At 44.2% G+C, this 18,206-nt stretch overlaps 1 long non-coding RNA gene across 1 annotated transcript; it reads right to left on the reverse strand.

Annotated features, from left to right (window-relative positions):
- Positions 1–508: 508 nt before the first annotated feature.
- On the reverse strand, positions 509–7,007 carry LOC140616465 (uncharacterized). Its single transcript, XR_012016939.1, has 3 exons — positions 6,099–7,007; positions 4,009–4,149; positions 509–942 (listed from the first exon to the last, which is right to left on the reverse strand). It is a non-coding gene; the product is annotated as an uncharacterized lncRNA (long non-coding RNA).
- Between the last annotated feature and the right edge of the window lie 11,199 nt (positions 7,008–18,206).

The raw sequence follows: 18,206 nt of genomic DNA on the forward strand, positions 1-18,206 counted from the left end.
CTGGAATTTTGGATTCTCCTAGGAGGTTTTTCCTACCTAGAGCTGCAGGCAAACAGTCTCCCTCACCAGTGTGAAGGTGGAAGGGGAAGCACTAAGTATGTGGCTTTTCAAGGGCCCTGACTTATGTGGGTATCTCAAATCTAACTTTCCTTCTTTACAGGCCCAGGGCCTCATCATATGTCCCTATGAGAATGTTAAAATCAAGCGTCTACCAAATAGACCCATTTTCAGAATCCACCCCACCCAGACTCCAGAGCCCATAGTATCAGCTCTCACACTAACTATCCTCATTTTCAATTCCCTCTTCATCCCCCAAACACCAAGATTGCCCTTTCTTGCTTTGAAGAAGTAGTTTTCTACCTGGGCTCATACAGAATTAAGTGAAATTTTTTTTTTAAAAATCCCAGGACACATCCCAGACCAATCACATTCAAATCTCTGGTAACCAAAAGCAAGTTTATTTAAATAAAAATGCATTATGTAAACAATCATACACAAGGGACCTGGATATGCAAAAACTATGAAAGTAAACCTGAATTGTCAAAATAGGGTGAGACCTGCTCTAGCCCCGCTGCCTTGCTCAGGCAGATTCTGGGTTATGATCCTAACTAGAAAGTAACCTAGTTAATTTCGAGGCCGCAACCTTAATCTGGAAATAATACTGATTGTCCATTTTACCTACCAGTCTCCTACCTGAGATCTTCCTTACAAAGTCTAGATTCATTCTAGATGCCATTGACATCCAGATGTTCCAGGACACATGTCCTTATGGGGAATAGACCATTCTTCAACAAGAGCAAAGAAGTGAGTCTGCCCAATATCACACCAGCAAATGCATATGTCATCTTCATCTTGTCACCTCTTTTGAAGAGTGTCATTGCTCATTAACCCATATGGGAATCTTTGAATGCTGTTCAGCTCCTTACATCAACTCCAGTAAACCTATTAATGATAATAATAATAGCCAGCAAGTATGAATAACTTATGCTATAAATAACTGCTGCCTGATATCAGAGACAAGAACCTGAACTCCAAATTTTACATTCTTATTTTTTATTGTCCTTACATAAATGTAATTATACAACATATAATGAATAGATGATTTATATAACTAATATAGAGGATAATAAATATATATACTATTTAATGATTACTACATAATAAATGTAATCATTGTTACTATTATTTTAAACTATTTTAAACAAAGAGACAGGTGCAGAAAATCAGACTCCAATATTACCACCGCCAAGATTTAACAGGTGTAAATACTTAGTCATATTGGCTTCAGATCTCTTTAAAAGAAAAACATTATAGATAGAGCTAAAACCTTTATCATGCGCTCCATCCTACCCTCCCCCAAGGTAACTGCTAAGTGAATTTATATTTATCATTTGCAAGCATATTTTATACTTTTTCTACATGTGTATAAATAAGATATAGAATCACATACATTTAAAATGCATACTAAATCATATTGAAATGAAGGGGTGACTGTCCCCATGCAGTATCTGCACATTCCAGTAGATGTCACTAGCGTTCCAGTCAGGGAGGGATATTGGGGTTTGGTTTGTGGTTGTTTTGGTGTTTTGTTTTGTTTTTCTGTTCTAGTGACAGATTTCTTTCTGTGGAAATATTAACTCTCATTTGCAGTTTGTCTACATGCAAGGTCCTAGAGTTTTATTTTTTAAAATTTAAGAGCCATCCTGTAAGCAGTGATGATTCAGATGATTTCTTTCAGTCCTCGCCCTAGAAGGAAGGCTCACAAAAGCAGGGTGGGTACAAAGGCATGAGCAGAGAGGAGGAGATCTGCATTCTAGTCCTAGCTGTACCAACCTCAGAGGCAGCTGTGCCAGCCTCTCTGGGCCTCAGTGCTCCCCTCTGTAGAATACAGGAGTTGGACTCCTTCAGAGACAGCAAAGCATAGCATTATCACATGCTGACTCTGGTCCTTTGATAGTGGTTCTCTGGGGGCTACTCTGGGCAGAAGAAAAAAAAAAAAAAAAAAGGTTCCATAATCTACAAGCGATAGAGGGGAACTGGCAGCACGCATGCCTGGTGTTTGCCAACCTAGAGGACAATTTCCAAATGGAAGTCCCTCCTTAGCTTTAAATCTGTCTCCTACTCTCACCACGTGACTGCGTTAGCAGCCCCCAGAGATTGGCAGGCCTGGGGCCATGACCATCATTCTGTCGGGGTGACACACAGATTTCACTTTATTCATTTTCTTTTTAAATGAGTGTGGCTTGTTTTATGTCCCAGGAAGTCTTTTTTTTTTTTTTTTTTTTTTTTTTTGTCCCAGGAAGTCTTAATGGCCACTGGTCACTAAATCATAGGTGGCCAATTCAGGGTCATAGGACACAGAGGTTGAGGAACTTGAGAAATCAGGCCTTGTTTTTCCCTGAAAACATTGGGCAGATTAACCCTGGCCACCCCAGATCCATAGCAGGTCCCTGAATACAAACATCTCCTACTTCCCCACTCACTAAAATTTGCCAACAGATACTGCAAATTTGAAATCGGAAGAAGTCCAGAGAAGGAAGGGCTACCAGTTTGATATTTTTCCAAATTTGATATTGGATGTCTAATGGGAACCCCCCATTTTGTATGTCCGAACAACTCTGGTCTGGAGACTGGGGCACAGACCAAGAGTGTGGGCCATGAGCCCCAGGAGGTCCGGGTTCCCCTGTGGCTGGCTCCAGGGGGCTCCAAGCAGGCTCCCAGGCCACGTGCACCCACTGGCCCCTCCCTGACCTGCCCTCTCTCTGGCCTCAGGGCCCTGGGGGAGGCCCAAAGAGGCCGTGGGAGTTTGGCTACCATTATCCGGCCCTTATCTGAGCCCACTTAGTTCAATGACTAGGAGCCGACCTGAGGGTCACGCCTGTCTCCAGAGAGCCGGTGCTATCTCGGTGACCTGTGGAAACCTTGGCATGAGCTCATGTTTTCTGACGAAAGAGAGGACCCCTGCCATATCACTGCCCTGTGCCCCCACCCCCAGCGTCTGGCATGAGCCCGGTGAAGGCTCCACCATTACTCACTGAAATAGCAACTCTGATAACTGCCCCAGACAGAAATACATTGATGAATTCCCATTCAGAAAAGCACCTCCTCCCTCCGTCCCTCCCTCCCTCCCTCCCTCCCTCCCCTCTGCCTTCATGTGGTGCTGCTAGAATGGACACTAGACACACAGGCAGGGCCTGTCTCAGACACAACCTCAAAACTGTCACTATCCTCCCCACTCCCATCACGTAGACATGGTGACACCATAAATCCCTAGAGAACTCTGTGCCCTAGAATTCATGTTAAGACATACTTTCTCTTCATTTCAGGAAAATGCCGTAAAGACAGCAAACTTATTCTACTCTTCTATGTGTTGCAGTATCTGACACCACCTGGCAAACCGTTGGCTGCTCAATATAAATGGGCTCCATTGAACTGGACTGGGTAAGCTTGACAGAACACAGGACTAGGAAGCAGGCACCCCATTGCTAGCCCTGACTCAACTCCCTTGGGTACCTTGGGCAGGTTAATGCTCCCTCTCTGAGCCACATAGAGTTACTTTATACAGTCCTAACCTCTTTGTTCACAGCAGCATTTAGTGCATTTATATTTAATGTAATTGCTGACATATTTAAGTCTACGACTATTATGACTTTTTTCAGTCCTGGTTGCCCTATGTTTGCTTTTCCTTGCTCCTCTTGCCATCACTTAACTTGATTGATTCCATCATGCTTTTTTTCCTCCACTACTCTGGAAGTCATAATCCCTATTTTTATCATAATAACCCCAGAAATCATAACATGCAAAGTTAACTTCTTATCAAAGTCTAAGGCTGAATAAATGTTTATCCCATTCCCAGACAATATAATGACCTACAGCACTTTAATTCCATTTACCCCTCCAGCTTATACACAATTGCTATATAATTCAATTTTTCCAGTTTTTTTTTAAATCCCACTAATTATTATTATTGCTGTTTCATACCATGTAGGGTACAAAATTTAAACTTACCTGTATATTTACTCATTTTCTTTGCTCTCTATTCTTGTATCTCAGTCTTGCCATCTGGGATGGTTTTACTGTCTGCCTGAAGCACATCCCATAAGATTCCTTTACATGGCTACTAATAATGGAAAATTCCTCTGGTTTTATCTGAAAATAACAACATCTATCTGTTTATTTTGCTCTTATTCCTTAAAAAGAAATCACTGATAGAATTCTAGATTAATGGTTATATATTTTTTTCAGCACAATTGAAAATATTTGATGACCTTCTAGATTCCATTATTATTGGTGTGGTCATCCCCCCCCCCCAAGCTACTTTTAAGATTCTTTTCTCTGTCTTTGGTTTTCTGCAGTTTTACTAAGATGTGGCTAGGATTTCTTTATTCACTTAGGGATTTATTCTATTACACTTGAACCTGTGGCTTGAGGTCTTTTATCAATTCTGCAAAATCTGTACCTATTATCCCTCAAATCTAGTCTCTATTCTATTCTCTCATCTCCTCTAGGATTCTAACTAAACATATAATAGACTCTCTTATTCTATCTTCTATATACCTTATCCTTTCTTCTCCATTTTCTATTCTTTTTATCTCTCTGTGTTGTAATCCAAGAGATCTTTCTCTGGCTAATTTCCTACTTACTAATTCTCTCTTTAGTTGTGTCTCATCTGCTATTAAAGCCAGCCAGCCATTGAACTTTTTAAATTTGGGTTAGTGTACACTTTATTTCTAAAAGTTTTATTTGGTTTAAGATCTTATGTCACTTTGGAAAGTTTCCTGCAGAGATTTTCAAGCTTCTCTTTTATTCTTTTAGGCATATTAAGTACATTTTTTGTGGGGATATGTTTGAAATGACCAACAGAAGAGAATCTCTTCCTGATTATTCCAATAATCAAGTATTTGTAGATTTATTTCTGTGGTCTGTTCTTTCTGCTTGTTCTTCTGATGGTACCTTGTTTTCTTTTGGTCCAGGTTATCTTTTATTGTGAGCTACTCATTATACTTGAAAAATATTTATAGTAATAATTTCAGATCCAATATAAAGATATGTTTCTCCAAAGAGAGTTTTGCTTGTTTCTATGAGATGCTTAGGGGCTATGCACCTCCAGAGCTGCCTTAAACCAAGTTCAAAGCTTAAGATTCCTTGGTCCACCCAGGGAATGAGAACTGCAATTGCTCACCCTCAGTAGGACAGGTACATATCTGGCTCACCATTATGCTAGGGATATAGCCCTTTTGTGAGGCCAGCATACTGTGGGAGAAATTTTCTGTTAGACTTTCCAATTTACATGGGCTTGGACCTTTGTTTCTCTGCCCTATCATCCAATCCATGAGGCTGCCAAAGGAAAATCCACATTTGCCAGCATCAGTAAATGCCTTCAAAGCCAAAGTGCTTTCTAGATTCTGCTTACATTTCTAGATACTTGTTTACACTCCAATTTTGACCAGATAATTTAGTACTGCTATGTCCATACTTAAATGCTTTTAAGATTTTTAAAAATTCAATAATTTCTTGTTTTCAGGCAGCCCCAGTAGCGCAGCGGTTTAGCGCCGCCTGCAGCCTGGGGTGTGATCCTGGAGACCTGGGATCGAGTCCTACATCGGGCTCCCTGCATGGAGCCTGCTTCTCCCTCTGCCTGTGTCTCTGCCTCTCTGCCTGCCTCTCTCTCTCTCTCTCTCTCTGCCTCTGAATAAATTTTTTTAAAAAAAGTTAAAAAAAAATAATTTCTTGTTTTCAATGGACTATTTGGTCCAAATAACCTAACCTTCCACAGCCTGATTTTTTTAGGTTATTTAACATTTATTTAACTAATAGTTTGGTGGTTTCCCTCAACCAAATAACAATCTCTCAGAGAAATGAAGACAGATAACTGTTTGCAGCTTTGAAGGAACAGTCTTTATGACTTCTACCAAGATGTTTAAAACTAAAAGTGTTGTATTTCAACCTTTAAGTCATCTGGATAATACAATTCCCATAGTTTGTTTTTTTGTTTGTTTGTTTGTTTTGTTTTTTTAAGTTGTTGGATGTACATCTGTATTGGTTACCTATTTTCCCATAACAAACAGGGATTTAAAATCACATATTTATTATCTTACAGTTTCTGTTGTTTGGAATCCATGAATAGCTTATCTGAGTCCTCTGCTTCAAGTTCTCTCAGCATGCTGCAACAAAGATGTCAATCAGGCCTGGGGACTCATCTGAAGGCTCAACTGGAGAAGCTCACATATGTGGTTTTTGGCAGAATTCAATTCTTTTTGGAATGGTGGACTAAAGGCCTCAGTTCCCAACTGGTTGTTGGCTAAATGCTGCCCTCATTTCCTTGCCATATGGGCCCTACAAACTTGTTTCATCAAAGCCAGCAAGAGAGAGTCAGCTAGCAAGACAGCAGTCAAAATCTTTGTAATCAAATCATGGAAGTGACATCCCCCTATGTTGAGGTATTCAAGAACTGAGAAGCAAGTCACTCAAAGAGAGGGGATACCAGGGATGAATGAGGACCTTCCCAGGGGCTGTCTACTGCAACATCCTCTCAGTAGGCTTTCATGCGTGGATACAGGCATGGCCCCAGTAAGTGCTGGTATGACATCTCCTCTCCATCTAGCAAATATTTTGCTCCAAATCCCATGTTTTGAATTCAGCCAGACAGATGAGAATCCTGACTCTATCACATAATAGTTGAGTGATCTTGAACAAATTACTTAAATTTCTCTCGCACCTTAGTTTCTTAATCTGTAAACTAGGTCAATAGATATCAAGGAATTTATGCAGTTTAATATTTAGCCAGCATGCCAACCAGTTCTTGAAACACTAAAATACTTCCAACGTGTTTTGTAAAATACCTACTTTCCTGAGCCTCCTGGAGGTCCCCTGGCCACCCCAGTATTCCTGATATTTTCCTCAGGAACTTCTTGAACCCTGCACAATTCGCCAATTACAGGAATAACACCTGGCACAACAGCAGGCCCCTAGGGCCAAGTTTCACTGCCATACAGTCCATTTTCTATTCTGTCCCATTCTGAATGTAAAATGTTTTTAACATGACCCCTGGTTCTCGGTACTGTGTAAATGCTGAGGTCTCTAGGAACATACTCAACAAAAAGAACTCCACTTTCCTGCTCATATTATGAACATTTTTGAGAAATAAAATAAACAAGCAAAAAGGATATTATGCTCTGAATCTACTCACCCAGCTGGTCTGTTAATGGAACTCCAAATGAAATGGTCTTGCTTGTTCCATCCCAGCCAACAGGGGACCAGAGCAGGCCCAGAGGGCACTGAGGAAAAACCTCTCCTTATAGAAACCAGGCATAGGTAAATACCATTCTTGCTTCCCAAGACCTTGCAGGTAAGCTATTTGGCACAGCTTAAAGCATGATGTAAAGAAAGAAGTTTTTACATTTGCACTTGGAGGAGAGTGTCTGTACCCTAGCTCTGCCAATGGCACTAGAGTCTGCTGCTTGGGTTCAAATCCCAGCCCCACCAGTGACTAACCATGTCTCTTGGGCTGGGATTTTCCAATAAAAGTCAGACTACCTGGTTTGAATCCCAGATTTGCTACTTCCCTGCTCTGGCCTTAGGTATTTTGTTGACCCTCTCTTCGCCCCCATTTCCTCATCCAGGCTACCTCTTACGGTTTGTGTGGAGATCAAATGAGTTCATGTGTGTACAGAGCTTAGAACAGTATCTGTACATACTAAGTATTCAACAAATAGAAGCCACTAGTATTAAATAAAGAATATAAATAAAGTACTGGGCACTTCATAAGTGTCCAGTTGTAATTATTAATCAGGCCTCAGTTGACTCACCTGCAAAGTGTGAATAACAATATCTACCTCAAAACATATGAGAAAATGCAGGACATGGGTGGTTCAATGGTTGAGCGCCTGCCTTCAGCCCAAGGAGTGATCCTGGAGTCCCGGGGTCAAGTTTCACATTGGGCTCCCTGCATGGAGCCTGTCTCTCTCTCTCTCTGCCTATGTCTCTGCCTCTGTGTGTGTGTGTGTGTCTCTCATGAATAAATAAATAAAATCTTTAAAAAATATATGAGAAAATGCTGAATGAGGGATGCCTTGGTGGCTCAGCAGTTGAGTGTCTGCCTTGGGCTCAGGTCGTGATCCCAGGGTCCTGGGATCGAGTTCCGCATCAGGCTCCCTGCAAGGAACCTGCTTCTCCCTCTACCTATGTCTCTGCCTCTCTCTCTCTCTGTCTGTCATGAATAAATAAAATCTTTATTAAAAAAAAGAATGCTGAATAAAATATATGCAAGTTAGTCAACTTCATTTTAATGTCCCATTTTGCAAATATCTTTTATCCCTCCCCCAAGTGATGGTGAGACTAGAAAGATGAGGGCAGTTATGAAACCAAACAACTGCAAAAATGGGGCCCGGGAGACGCAAGAGCAATGGAGGAATGGGGGACAGGAGCCAATCCTATTGCCTTCCAACACCACCTCCTGGCAGCCCCCCTAGCCAGCTCTGTCACACACATACCTTCAACAGGGACCTTTTGAGGGCAGTTGTGAAAAGAGTGCTTCTCACAAGTCCCCTGAAGAGGTCAGAGGCTTTGACCATGGCAAGAAGCCATGGGGAGCATGTGGTCCAAACCCAGCATCCCACACCATTATGGAAGGCACAAGCTCACACACCCTGGATCCTCTCTGCACCAGCTGTGTCAATATTTGTCACCGGGAGAAGGCTATACAGAGGGACAAGATGCTGGTGAGAAGGTATGGACAGAGCCCAGGAAAACCCAAGACTGGGCTCAGCCCTGGCCCTGCCTTTACATCAAGTTAAGTCGCCTCTCTGAGCCTCAGTTTCTCCATCTGTAAAATATTGAGCATATTGTCCTTGCCCCACCTACCTCCCAAGTGGACTTGACCTTGTATAGATGGTAATTTTGAACCCTTTGTATTTAAACCATTTTACAAACATGCACCAAGCACTCCCCCAGCTCCCTGACTCCTCCCTGCAGATGCAGATAGCAGGTACAACCCTCTTCGACCTCCAGAAACTGCATGAAAAATCTTGGCCAAATCCAAGTCCTGCCCCCACTTTCACCCCAACAAGTGTCCCCTCTCGTGGCACTCCCCTTCACCATTAGATGACTACTTGGGTGCACCAAATTTCCAGTGAGCATGTTCTGGGGTTCACCTTCTACCCATTCATTCACTAAACTAATGGTCTGAACACCTACTGCCCACATCCAGTCCAAGCTGACTCTGGGGACATAGAATAAGAATGACCTCTGCCACCAAGGGAAGCAAATGAGCTCGTTGGGGGCAGGAGTGACCAAGGGAACAAAACAAGAAAGTCTGGGTTCTCTAGTAGCATGGGGTGGGGGTACCCACGCAGCCTCACTGGCCAGGACAGTAGCCAGGAAGGCCTAAGCAGAGTCCTCCATGAATAGGTGGTGCCTAGACAAAAAGACAGGAAGGTCATGCCCAGAGGAACAACCCGTGCAAAGGGAAACAGGGCAGACCTGGGGAGGCGGGGTGGGAGGAGCATCTACATGTCCTTGAAGCAGGAGGCCACAACTCCTCTCCCCACAAGAAGCATGTCCATCTCCAGAGACTGAGGATAGAAGCTCAGAGCAGGAGCAGCAAAGCTCAGAAGCCATCAGCTAAAAATCTAAGGCTCAGACTCCATGTTAGGTCTAAATCTCTGGACCTATTCCTAAAATTAAGGTTCTTTCTTTTCTTTTCCTCTTACCATGTAAATACCCACACACGCTCCCCTGGACTGAGACCAGGTCAAGCCTCCAACTTCTGAGTCTTTCCTCCCTCAGGCCCTAACCCTTCCCTTCCCCACCCCACCCCTGGCCAGGGGGCCATGGCTACACACCACCACCACCACCACCACTGCCCCTTCTCAGCTCTGTGTCTGCAGCCACATCTGAGACACTGGTGTCTCTGAGGACAAGCAGATGTACGGGGACACCATGGGGAGATTAAGGGTGCTGGCCGGGAGAGGAAAACAGGAAAGTGGAGGTGATGAGAGAGTCTCGAAGGAACTGGGAAAAGCTTGTAAGAATAGCAGGTTTGGGAAAACCCTGGCCTGTAGAGTAGTAGTCCCTGGTCATCAGGATATCAGAGCTGGCCAAGAAATAGCCTTTGGCACAGAGTAGGCAAGGAAGATGCATCTGTGTGCTGTTGGGAGTGGCTCCTCAAAGAGGCTGGCCCACTCATTCAGCCAGGCAATACGACATTTATGGATGGCCTATTTCTTTTATGTTTTGCACAAACACAGATCCAGCAGGTCCCCATGGGCTGAGGTGTGCTTGGGGGGCAGCCACATTTACTTTTCCCAAACATGCCAGGCACATTTCTGCCTCAGGACCTTTGCACTTACATTTTCCCCTGACTAGAATGGTCTTCCACAGATATTCACATCACTCCTTTCTTCATTTTTCTCTGGTCTTTAGTAAAATGTCACCTTCTCCATGTGCCTTCCCTGACCATCCTGCTTAAAGCTGTAATAATACCCCCATCCCCACCCCAGAAAAAGCCCCTATCCTAATTCTCCCAGGACTGTCCTTAATATTCGTAGAGCCTGGAGCAAGAGCAAAAATGATGGTCCCTAAAATATGGCCTGTCTCCTAGCTCCTCCCACCTCCCTTTGTGACCCAGGATATGTATATAGTGTGACAAAAACTCTCTTTGGGAGGATCCCTGGGTGGCTCAGAAGTTTGGCGCCTGCCTTTGGCCCAGGGCGCGATCCTGGAGTCCCGGGATCGAGTCCCGCGTCGGGCTCCCGGCATGGAGCCTGCTTCTCCCTCTGCCTGTGTCTCTGCCTCTCTCTCTCTCCATGTCTATCATGAATAAATAAATAAATAAATCTTTTAAAAAAAAAGAAAAGCTCTCTTTGACTGAATTTAATCGACTCCTCTGAGTCCCCCTCTCAGCAGGCCTTGACCTTGACCTTGGCCCGATCCTGTCTTCCCACTGCCTGGCTCAATTTTAGCATGAATCCTGCTAAGTCAGGTTAGCAAGAATCCCCCACCCTTGATACGGGAGCACCCTGAATGTCTGATCAAGCGCACCACGCAGCACCCCTAATGTCTAAGCCTCCAGTAAGAATCCCCCTACTCTGATGTTTCTTCTCAGTCATTTCCATCTACTGACCCTACCCTGCTCCTTGGCTGTGAGTCCTCACTTGACCTTGTTATAAACCAAGCGTTAACCCCATTTCTCTCCCCTACTGCCAGAGTCCTGACCCCTATTGCAATATACTTAAACTAAGTCTTCCTTGTCATTTTAACAAGCATCAGAATAATTTCTCTTAAAGAATAAAAAAGAATAATTTCTCTTTAACAGTCAGGAATATGAAAATCTATCAGAAGGGTCCCCTCTCAAAGGTTTCCAGGCAAGTGGGGAAGTCAGATGCATAAACCAGATACAAAATAATAAGTACTGATATAAAAATATGATCAACATGTCATGGATAAGAGAGTAGTTACTATGGCCTGTGCCAATCAGAGTCCTGCTGGGAAGAGTGACATGGCCTGGGCTTTTTTTTTTTTTTTTTTTTTAAGATTTTAAAAATTTATTTATTCATGAGAGACACAGAGAGACAGAGACCTAGGCAGAGGGAGGGGCAGGCTCCCCGAGGGAAGCCTGATGTGGGATTCGATCCCAGGACCCCGGTCCCACGCCCTGAGCCCACAGCAGATGCTCAACCGCTGAGCCACCCAGGTGCCTCCATGGCCTGGGCTTTGAAGGGTAAGTAGGAGTTCCTGCTTTCTCAAAACTCAATAACCGACCACAGAAGGGTCACTTTTGCACATTAAAAGATGCTTAATATATGTGATCTCATATCTGTAGAATACATGTATTTGCAGAGAAAAGGTTTATAAGTCTAGAGGGTTATATTAATTAAAATTAGTCTTAAAATTAGTAATTATGTAGGATAATAGATGATTCCTTTTCTTTACGTTTTTTTTCTGTGTAAAACGGCAACTATATTGCCCTTCTGGTTAGAAAACATCCAGGTAATTAACAGAGGGCATCGGGCAGCCCCGGTGGCGCAGTGGTTTGGGGGCGGGGGGGGGGGGGCGCAGGCAGGAGCCGTGTTCAGGCCGAGAGCGCTGGGGCGGACGCCTTCCAGGCCACGGGGCCCGGAGCCAGGGCCGGGGCGGAGAGGCACAACCGCGGGGACGCCGTGACCCCGCCCGCCCACCCGCCCAGGCAACAGACAACAGCGACGGCTGCCAGGAGAGGCTGGGGTCTGCAGCGGCAGGCGGAGGCTTCCGCCCTCTAGCCCCAGGCTCGGGGACCCCGCCGCAGGGCCCCAGGCCGCGCCCCGCACGACCGGCTTCCGCGGGATCCGACTGGGGCCGGGACGGACGCCCCCCGGGGCCACCTGCTCCGCGCCGAGCCCGCACCGCCCACTCGTGGCGACGGCCGGCTGTTCGCCAGGCTGGCCGCTGGGGGGCGCCGCTGGGCTCCGCCACCCCGCGGGACACCGGAGCTGCGGCTGGGCCACCTGTTCCCCCAAGCCCCCATCACCCGGTCCCCGTCCCCCCACGCCCTGCCCCCCTCCCTGCACCTCCGGGCTCACCCGGGCCACCTGCGGGCCTGGTTAGGAACAAACACAAGCCCGAGCCGCTGGCTGGTGCCGAGCGGGGCTCAGAAGGGCTCCGCGGGACCCACTGGCACGGCAGGGCAGGACAGGTGGCTCCATTTCGTCGTGGGGGAAGGGGTCCCTGCAGCTTACAGGACCTCCTCTGGGTCTTTGGTTCCGAAGCCCCGCAGGCGCAGGCGTTTCTCTTTTTGTTGTTTGTTTTGTGAACAGTGCTTGGTTGTGCAATAAATCCACAGGCGAAGGAGAAGACAAGGTAGGCCGGTTAAAATCAGAACCACAGGGGCGCCTGGGTGGCTCGGGTCGTGATCCCAGAATCGGGTTGGTTCCCCGGGTGGGGGGCCTGCTCCTCCCTCTGCCTGTGTGTCTGCCTCTCTCTGTGGGTCTCTCATGAGTCAATAAATAAAACCCTTAAATTAAATTAAATAAATAAATAGAAACAAAACAAAACCACAGGCCCCAAGTGATGTCACTTAAACTGTGGAGGCTGAGAAAAATGAAGGCCATCCCACCTCAAGGTTAGCATTAGCCCAAGTACAGCCATCTTAGGCCCCTGGGAATCAGAGCTGAACTTTACAGGAAAAACTGCACAAGGTCCTAGGCAGGGAATCCCATATCAGAAAGACAATAAAGCTCAGAATCCCCTCTGGCAGAGAATCCCATATCAGATCTTAAGAAACTCCCCCACCCTTTCCCCCATATTGGAATGGAAAAAAATTCCTCCACCCCTTCTGAAAATCCCCTAGACGAGCCCATAAAAAACCCAGCTGTAACCCACTTCGGGGTCCAAGCCCCTGCTCTGCCCAAGCTGGAGCTTGTAAATAAACCCTCGTGTACTTGCATTGGTGTCCGCTCCTTGGTGGCTTCTCGGATTCGCAATCTTGGGCACAACATAAACCAAATTCCCAGACCGGAGCTTGATACCTCATGTGATTGCAGGGTCAACCTCCCCCGGAAACATAGTCTTAACCAGCCAGGTAGGGATTTTTCCACCTGAGCCAATGAGTCCACCACAGGGGCCCTCTCCATCCCCCCATTCCCCAAAAGATGAACTAATCTGCATGATGAAACCCCTTGCTTTTCTCCCGGAGGGAGAGCAGCTTTGCCTGGAATGATCCTTTTCTCTTGCTGATAACTTTCTCCCCCTGCCTTCCTTCTGTAAAAACCTTCCGTTTTGTACACCTCTACTTGTTAGATGGGAGGTTGCCCGATTCATGAATTGTCTCACAAAATCAGTTACATCTCTGAAATGTATTTAGTTGAATTTTCCGTATGAAACACGTGGGATCTATGATTTTAGAGCTGGTAAACATGTGGGACGCTAGACACTGCCCTGGGAATGATTCCCCCCAGGTCTCTGGACTGGAGAAGGATTCCTAGCCCCACTACTCCCAACTTAGAAGAACCTCAGTTATTTGTGCTGTCAAATGGGCACACTAACCAACGCCCTGCCCATCACAAAGGGAAGAAGTATACTCGGCCAGGACATACTTTCAAAATTGTTACATGCACCAAAAGTATAGAATATCCCAATCTTAATCATCACTACTATCAAAATCATTACCCAGTGATTTACAAAACTTCTCTGAGGCAGCAGAGCAAAGACCACCAAACCCATACTCCTGGCTCTTTTGCTTCACACAAGTATCAGTTTGGAGATGGGATTAATCTCTAGCATTTATGCTTTGCAGCCAAATTTCCTGGTAATTTATGTCTGTGGTCTGAAGGATTTTTGACTGGGAGCCATGAGCTGGGACCAAAAAGGGGAAAGAGGTGCCCAGACACAATGATCCTCCCAGTCACATGGACCCCATCTTAGAGGTTCTAGTGCCATGAGATGCCCACCAGCCTCATCTTTCCTTCTCTTCCACCTGCCCTTCTCCCCTGCCATGTGACTCTCTTTGCTGCATTTGCCCAGGAGCTTACAGTTCCCTTTGACCAACCACTTTCTGGTCACGACAGGAGCGGCAAACTACAGACAGAACCCACTGTCCTCATGCAGATAACACTCATGTTTATAACTCTGTATACTTTCTGTTTTATACACTCAGAAAGTGAACAGCCTAATTTCAAAAATGGGCAAAGGGTCTGTATAAACACTTCAGGAAAGAATATATATGAATGGCCAATAAGCACATGAGAAGGTGCTCAACATCATTAGTCATCAAGGAAATGCAAATTAAAACCATAATGAGATACCACTGCACACCCACTGGAATAATTACACTAACAGACTGCCCACACCATTTTTGAGGATGGGGAACAACTGGAACTCTTCACACACTGCTGGTTGGAGAGTAAAATGGTTTGACCACTTCAAAAACCAGTTTGGACAGTTTTCTTAAAAAGTCACTGACTGGGACACCTGCATGGCTCAGTTGGTTAAGTGTCTAACTCTTGATCTCAGCTCAGGTCTTGATCTCAGAGTCATGAGTGCAAGCCCCTCGTTGGCCTCCACACTGGGTATGGAGCCTACTTAAAAAAAAAAAAAAAAAAAAGTACCTAGATATGACCCAGCCATTTCACTTTAAGGTATTTACCTAAAATGAATGAAAATATACACTCACACATAGACTATACTCAAATACTCATAGCTGCTTTCTTTATAGTAGCCCCCAAATGGAAATAACCCAAACTTTCATTGACAAGTGAGCAACTGAACAAACTGTGCTCTATCTAGTCAAGGAAATACTACTCAGCAGAGGGCACCTGGGTGGCTCAGTTGGTTAAGCATCTGCCTTAGGCTCAGGTCATGATCCCAGGGTCCCACATCAGGCTCCCTGCTTGGCAGGGAGTCTGTTTCTCCCTCTCTCTCTGTCCCCACTCATGATCGATCTCTCTCTCTCTCTGTCAAATAAATAAAATATTTTTAAAAATAAAAAAGAAATATACTCAGCAATTTTTTAAAAGTGAACTATTGATACATGCACCTACATAGATGAGTCTCAAAAAAAAAAAAGCACACAAGATATGATTATTTATATAAAATTCTAGAAAATGAAGTCAAACCTGTAGAGAGAGGATGGAGACAGAAAAGCAGAAAGGAGGGATTACCAAGGAGCACAAGAAAATCTGGGGAGTGATGTATGATTTCGTTACCTTGATTATAGTGATGTTTTATCATATATACTCAAGAATCAAAACTTATCCAAGTATACATGTTAAACACATGCAGTTGGTTTTATGTAAATTATATCTCAATAAAGCTGCTTACATTTTTCAAAATATTTTTAAAGGAACAAACTATTGATACACATAACAACATGGATGATTGTCAGAATCATTATGTGAATGAAAGAAGCCAGACATTAACTAGAAGGCACTGTGTGGTTCCATTTATTTAAAATTATTGGAAATAAAAACAAATAGCAATAGACAGTGTATTGGACACTGTGTATGGACAGTGGTTGTCCAGGAACAGGTGGAAATAAGGGTGAATTAGAAAGCACAGAGTAAAACTTATGGGGGCGATGAAAGTATCCATTATCTTTATTTGGTGATGGTTTCATTGATATATGCATATGTCAAAACTCATCAAATTGTACACTGTATACACATGTGTAGTTTACCATAAGTCAATTATACCTCAAAATAGTTGTGAAAAATGCATGAGAGCATTAAAACATTATGAATATAGTTGCTTGAAACACATGAATCAGTAAAAGTCCACAAATCCATGATGGTAGTCAAAGAAGAGAAATCCAAGCTAATATGGAAAAAACACTCATTTGTTATTAATTGGCGTGACTATAAAACCAGCCCCTTACTTTGAAAATTAGTCATGTAAAATAAAAGTATTAGCATTTATTCTACTTTTCCAGCAGGAACTGTATTTTCAGTTGATGAGAGAAAGCTCTACCTTCCAGAAAAATGTCAGCTATTAAACATGAAAGTATTGACAGAATTGGAAAATCAATACTTTCCAATTCTAATGAGATTATTGATTCCTTTGAAGACTATTCCTTAATGTTGAAATGGCAAAGTGAATTGCTAAATGGGGAGCTGGACTTTGTGTAGGGCCAAAGTAACACCCACTCATTACTGTCCAGCCACAAGGCAAATAGCACAATTGGCCGACGAAGTGACGAGGCTGCCAACTCCTAATCCTGGAGTTCTTATACACACGAAGAAAAAACGGTTTCTCTACTTACAGCACTTCTGACATCAAACATGTGGGGCTGTTTTTCCCATACCAACCAATTCCCTAATTCTCTGTGAACACCAACTGGGTGTCCTCTGACCCCAACTCCCCAGACTTAGCCCAGACACCACAGGCTAGACTGTCCCCCACTTCAGATGCCAATCACAAGTCCAGGTCTCCCATACTTCTGACCAGTCAACTATGCATCAGGAGTTCCCACATACCCCTTCTTGGGTTCCATAGTTCGCTTGAACAGCTCACATAACTCAGGGAGAAAAAAAACTACTTCTGTTTACTGGTCTAGTATAAAGGATATTACAAAGAATCCAGATGAAAAGCCAAGTGTAGAGGAACACAGAGTGAGGACCAGAAGGAGCTCTAGTACAGGACTTTCTGTCCCTGTGGAGTTGAGGTGCAGCACCAGGATATATTCACCAACTTGGAAGATCTTCAAGTCCCTGGAGGCCTGGGGATTGGGCTGAAAATTCCAAACTTCTGATCACGTGATTGATTCCACCAGCCTGCAGTTCCTATCCTGAAGCTCTGTAGGGATCCGCCAAGAGTCGTTTCATTAGCATAAACCCAGGTAAGGTTGAAAGGGGCTTTTCTATGAATAACAAAAGACACTCCTCTCACCCACACCACTTAGGAAATTCCAAGGGTTTAAGAAGCTCTTGTGCCAGGAATCAGGGATGAAGAACAAACATAAATGTCTTATTTTATCACAGACCAAATATATATTTGTTATATTACAATGTCACAACCACTGATGGAGGAGGAGACAGGGTTAATGTGTCTCTTGATACATGGAAACATAAAGTCCGTCTCCTATGATGTCTTCTAGTTTAGGGAGTTAACTGTAACCTATCAAATCTTTAGACCTAACTTTCAATTAACTGGAAATGCAAGGGATAGAGAAACAGCCTAAGCTTCCCAGCAAGGAAACAATTAGAGAAGCCCAGAAAGCCATTCTGCAAAACTACTGGGTCAGGAACTTCCAAGTCAGGGTCATGATTAAAGGGCCTACTTTTGAATAAAAGAAACTTGAGGACATGACAACGAAATGCAATGTATAGCTCTGTATAACCAACTGAAAAGGATGCTTAGGAGACTACTTGGATTGGGGATTAGGCAATATCAAGGAATTATTGTTTTATAAAGTGTGATAATGTTAACTTGAGTGTATCGGGAGAGGGTCTATTTTTTAAACCTATACTGAATGTTTAGGATTTTTAATTCATCAATTATGTCTCCTCAAAAAAATGCTACGTTTTATGTTCATCCTTTCCATTGTTTACATTATCGGCAAGCAAAAGTACAATTTTTATTATAAAATGATAGAAACAGGGACTCCTGGGTGGCTCAGTGGTTGAGCATCTGCCTTTGGCTCAGGTCATGATCCTGGGGTCCTGGATCAAGCTTCCCACGGGGAGCCTGCTTCTGCCTCTGCCTATGTCTCTCTGCCTCTCTCTCTCTGCATCTCTCGT

The sequence above is a fragment of the Canis lupus genome, chromosome 24, assembly GCF_048164855.1.
Source record: "Canis lupus baileyi chromosome 24, mCanLup2.hap1, whole genome shotgun sequence".
NCBI classification, from domain to species: Eukaryota; Metazoa; Chordata; class Mammalia; order Carnivora; family Canidae; genus Canis; species Canis lupus.